The sequence below is a fragment of the Pristiophorus japonicus genome, chromosome 9 (assembly GCF_044704955.1).
Source record: "Pristiophorus japonicus isolate sPriJap1 chromosome 9, sPriJap1.hap1, whole genome shotgun sequence".
NCBI lineage: Eukaryota > Metazoa > Chordata > Chondrichthyes > Pristiophoridae > Pristiophorus > Pristiophorus japonicus.
This window is the reverse complement of record NC_091985.1, coordinates 64,355,829-64,361,982: the sequence shown is the minus strand read 5'-3', so window position 1 is coordinate 64,361,982 and position 6,154 is coordinate 64,355,829.

The window sequence follows — 6,154 nt, the reverse complement described above, 5'->3', positions numbered from 1 at the left end:
CCAGACACAGGACTCCCAAAGCAAGCGCTCTACTTAGAACTCCTACACGGCAAGCAAACCCCAGGTGGACAGAGGAAACGTTTCAAGGACACCCTCAAAGCTTCCTTGATAAAATGCAACATCCCCACTGACACCTGAGAGTCCCTGGCCAAAGACCGCCTTAAGTGAAGGAAGAGCATCCTCCTTCCGCACGGCAGCGGAAGGAGCGTGCAGCAAACCAGACTCCCCACCCACCCTTTCCTTTCCTTTAATGACTGTCTGTCCCACCTGTGACAGAGACTATAATTCCCGTATTGGACTGTTCAGTCAAAAGAACTCACTTTTAGAGTGGAAGCAAGTCTTGATTTCGAGGGACTGCCGAGGATGATGATGAGAGGGGGTGCAGGTGCAGGCTTGAAGAGAACCAGTGGAGGGTGTCAGTGGAGGCTTCACAGAGTCACCCTAAAGGCAGAAGCTCATTCATCTCTATTTAGCTTATCCAGTATAAAACAAATTACAATCATCATATCCAACTGTATCTTGACTAAGGTATGTGCTTCTACTACCTGACTCAGAGCATTCCAGATGTTGATGTCTCTGTCGGAATAAATCCTTCCAGACATCAAGACTAAATTGACTTTTTACGAATGTGTAGCCCAGTTTCCCTTGTTCTTGTCTTGGCATTACTTGAAGTAGAGCCCCTCTCAGTAGTTACTCAGATTCAGAGCAAAATGGAGGTTGCCAAAGACAGACCAGTATCTCCTGTGATCTGAAACTTGCAACCTTATGGCTGATTAAGTTACGGCAGCAGAGTTCCGAGGAAATTCTCTATGTACACGGGTTGTGAATGGGACAGTGTGGTGCAAGAATTACTAACGCTTCCTCTTTTATCACAGGGTGAGTGCTAGAGATGCACGTGGGTTGTCCATGAGAGGGGGAGGGGGGGGGGAAGGGCGCAGAAAACACCACACTCTTTCAGATTGTATTGCCCAGTCTAAAGCTAATAGTCCAAATGACTTACAAGGAAGATGATTATACAGGAATACAGCACGTAACCTGCAGTACAACAGTTTTACTCATTGCTTAAATTGCAACAAAACTAAATAGTCAGAGTCCAAAACCTTTGCAGTTTAATAGTATTTGATGATCACAATTTAGATGCTTGGCGCCCTTTCCATTGTCACAACATGGAAAGGGCAGGCAAACAGGAAAGTGAAGATACAGGAAAACTCATACTCAATATACAATTATTTTGGGGATTCCAAGGCTGATGACAATACAAAAGATCTTTACCACCTGGCAGGCATTCATGTTATTAATCAATTCTTAGAATCTTACAGCATGGAAGGAGGCTATTCATGTGCCTGTTTTACTATTCAAGTAGATGGGGTGTGAAACAATCTATTGTGTGTTAAGATGTCTGTTCATGTCTCCTGCCCTGATGACAACTCCTGTGATGGTGCAGCAATCAAAGATAGCGTTTTGTCTGCTCTCTCAGTTCTATACAGTGCCACAGGTGATCTCTATTGTTAGAGGTGTCATATTTCCGATGAGATATTAAGGCAAGGTCCTATCTGCCTATTCAAGGGGGTGTAAAACATCCCATGGCATTATTTGAAGAAGAGCAGGGGAGTTCTCCCAGTATCCTGGCCAACATTTATCTTTCATCCAATAGCACCAAAACAGATTAGCTGGTAAACTATCTCAATTTGGCTTCTGAATTTGCCTACATAACCGTAACTAAACTCCAACAGTAATTAATTAACAGTGGTAATGCACTTTGGTAGGAAAAATATAAACATCATCTACACCTTAGAAAATAAGAAACTGAATGGGTATGAACATATGAACAATGACGGATAGGTAAAGACCATCTGGTCCATCGAGCCTGTTCCACACAATTACGATACCTTGTGTATCACAACATATACACTCCACCCCAGCCGAAACTGTGATTTCCAGGGAGAGGCAAAAAACCCAGGCCAATTTGGGGAAAAAAATCTGGGCAATTCCTCTCCGATCCATCTAGGCGATTAAAACTAGTCCAGGAGATCGAACTCTGCCCTTGAATTCCCTGCAGTACCTACCTTCTGTAAGAGATAATATCTGCCACAACCAGAAACAAATCCAGCTTTTGCTTGAAGGAATTCAGCGAGTTTGCATCCACCACATGAAACATAGAAACATAGAAAATAGGTGCAGGAGTAGGCCATTCGGCCCTTCCAGCCTGCACCACATTCAATGAGTTCATGGCTGAACATGCAACTTCAGTACCCCATTCCTGCTTTCTCGCCATACCCCTTGATCCCCCTAGTAGTAAGGACCTCATCTAACTCCTTTTTGAATATATTTAGTGAATTGGCCTCAACAACTTTCTGTGGTAGAGAATTCCACAGGTTCACCACTCTCTGGGTGAAGAAGTTCCTCCGCATCTCGGTCCTAAATGGCTTACCCCTTATCCTTAGAGTGTGTCCCCTGGTTCTGGACTTCCCCAACATTGGGAACATTCTTCCTGCATCTAACCTATCTAACCCCGTCAGAATTTTAAACGTTTCTATGAGGTCCCCTCTCATTCTTCTGAACTCCAGTGAATACAAGCCCAGTTGATCCAGTTTTTCTTGATAGGTCAGTCCCGCCATCCCGGGAATCAGTCTGGTGAACCTTCGCTGCACTCCCTCAATAGCAAGAATGTCCTTCCTCAGGTTAGGAGACCAAAACTATACACAATACTCCAGGTGTGGCCTCACCAAGGCCCTGTACAACTGTAGCAACACCTCCCTGCCCCTGTACTCAAATCCCCTCGCTATGAAGGCCAACATACCATTTGCTTTCTAAACCGCCTGCTGTACCTGCATGCCAACCTTCAATGACTGATGTACCATGACACCCAGGTCTCTTTGCACCTCCCCTTTTCCTAATCTGTCACCATTCAGATAATAGTCTGTCTCTCTGTTTTTACCACCAAAGTGGATAACCTCACATTTATCCACATTATACTTCATCTGCCATGCATTTGCCCACTCACCTAACCTATCCAAGTCGCTCTGCAGCCTCATAGCATCCTCCTCGCAGCTCACACTGCCACCCAACTTAGTGTCATCCGCAAATTTGGAGATACTACATTTAATCCCCTCGTCTAAATCATTAATGTACAGTGTAAACAGCTGGGGCCCCAGCACAGAGCCTTGCGGTACCCCACTAGTCACTGCCTGCCATTCTGAAAAGTCCCCATTTACTCCTACTCTTTGCTTCCTGTCTGACAACCAGTTCTCAATCCATGTCAGCACACTACCCCCAATCCCATGTGCTTTAACTTTGCACATTAATCTCTTGTGTGGGACCTTGTCGAAAGCCTTCTGAAAGTCCAAATATACCACATCAACTGGTTCTCCCTTGTCCACTCTACTGGAAACATCCTCAGAAAATTCCAGAAGATTTGTCAAGCATGATTTCCCTTTCACAAATCCATGCTGACTTGGACCTATCATGTCACCTCTTTCCAAATGCACTGAGATGACATCCTTAATAATTGATTCCATCATTTTACCCACTACCGATGTCAGGCTGACCGGTCTATAATTCCCTGTTATCTCTCCCTCCTTTTTTAAAAAGTGGGGTTACATTGGCTACCCTCCACTCCATAGGAACTGATCCAGAGTCAATGGAATGTTGGAAAATGACTGTCAATGCATCCACTATTTCCAAGGCCACCTCCTTAAGTACTCTGGGATGCAGTCCATCAGGCCCTGGGGATTTATCGGCCTTCAATCCCATCAATTTCCCCAACACAATTTCCCGATTAATAAGGATTTCCCTCAGTTCCTCCTCCTTACTAGACCCTCCGACCCCTTTTATATCCGGAAGGTTGTTTGTGTCCTCCTTAGTGAATACCGAACCAAAGTACTTGTTCAATTGGTCCACCATTTCTTTGTTCCCCGTTATGACTTCCCCTGATTCTGACTGAAGGGGACCTACGTTTGTCTTTACTAAGCTTTTTCTCTTTACATATCTATAGAAACTTTTGCAATCCGTCTTAATGTTCCCTGCAAGCTGCTTCTCGAACTCCATTTTCCCTGCCCGAATCAAACCCTTTGTCCTCCTCTGCTGAGTTCTAAATTTCTCCCAGTCCCCGGGTTCGCTGCTATTTCTGGCCAATTTGTATGCCACTTTCTTGGCTTTAATACTATCCCTGATTTCCCTTGATAGCCACGGTTGAGCCACCTTCCCTTTTTTATTTTTGCGCCAGACAGGAATGTACAATTGTTGTAGTTCATCCATGCGGTCTCTAAATGTCTGCCATTGCCCTTCCACAGTCAACCCCTTAAGTATCATTCGCCAATCTATCCTAGCCAATTCACGCCTCATCCCTTCAAAGTTACCCTTCTTTAAGTTCTGGACCATGGTCTCTGAATTAACTGTTTCATTCTCCATCCTAATGCAGAATTCCACCATATTATGGTCACTCTTCCCCAAGGGGCCTCGCACAACGAGATTGCTAATTAATCCTCTCTCATTACACAACACCCAGTCTAAGATGGCCTCCTCCCTAGTTGGTTCCTCGACATATTGGTCTAAAAAACCATCCCTTATGCACTCCAGGAAATCCTCCTCCACCGTATTGCTTCCAGTTTGGTTAACCCAATCTATGTGCATATTAAAGTCACGCATTATAACTGCTGCACCTTTATTGCATGCACTCCTAATTTCCTGTTTGATGCCCTCCCCAACATCACTACTACTGTTTGGAGGTCTGTACACAACTCCCACTAACGTTTTTTGCCCTTTGGTGTTCTGCAGCTCTACCCATATAGATTCCACATCATCCAAGCTAATGTCCTTCCGAACTATTGCCTTAATTTTCTCCTTAACCAGCAATACTACCCCACCTCCTTTTCCTTTTATTCTATCTTTCCTGAATGTTGAATACCCCTGGATGTTGAATTCCCAGCCCTGATCATCCTGGAGCCACGTCTCCGTAATCCCAATCACATCATATTTGTTAACATCTATTTGCACAGTTAATTCATCCACCTTATTGCGGATACTCCTTGCATTAAGACACAAAGCCTTCTGGCTTGTTTTTTTAGCACCCTTTGTCCTTTTAGAATTTTGCTGTACAATGGCCCTTTTTGTTCTTTGCCTTGGGTTTCTCTGCCCTCCACTTTTTCTCATCTCCTTTCTGTCTTTTGCTTTTGCCTCCTTTTTGTTTCCCTCTGTCTCCCTGCATTGGTTCCCATCCCCCTGCCATATTAGTTTAACTCCTCCCCAACAGCACTAGCAAACACTCCCCCTAGGACATTGGTTCCGGTCCTGCCCAGGTGCAGACCGTCCGGTTTGTACTGGTCCCACCTCCCCCAGAACCGGTTCCAATGCCCCAGGAATTTGAATCCCTCCCTGCTGCACCACTGCTCAAGCCACGTATTCATCTGCGCTATCCTGCGATTCCTACTCTGACTAGCACGTGGAAATAGCAGCTTGTTCTAGAGATCTACCATTCTCTGAGAAAAGAACCATCTCCTGACATCTAACCTAGATCTAGCCTTATACAACTTAAATTTGTGACCCCTGGCCCTGCCTAACCAATTTAATTGAAATAAACTGTCAGCTGCAACACCCATCATTATCTTATAAACCTCAATCAGATCGCCTCTAAGTCTGCGCTGCTCTAAGGTATAGAGTCCCAACTCTTTTAGCCTACCTTGATAACTAAGATGCTTTAGACGTGGAATTAGTCTAGTGACCCTTTTCTGCACCCTTTCCAGAGCCTCAATATCACCCACCATGTGAGGAGACCAAAACTGGACACCGTATTCCAAGTACGGCCTGACCAAAGTCTTGTACAAGGACAAGACAGTACGGCTCGTCATATACTCAGTTGTCCTATGGATACACCCCAACACCCTATTTACTCTAGCTATCATTGCACAGCATTGCTCATGTACCTTTAAGAATGCATGCACTAGAATGCCCAAATCTCTTTCTATTCCCACCATCTTTAATGCCTTTCCCTGGAGGTTGTATGAATTTTGAGCATTTGCCCTGCCCACATGCATAACACTGCGCTAATCTAAGTTATACATCATTTTCCAGTCTTGAGCACAATCTCCCAATACATTAAGATCTTCCTGAAGCAGACGAGCATCTTCTACAGTTCTAGCACTCGCACAGATCTCGG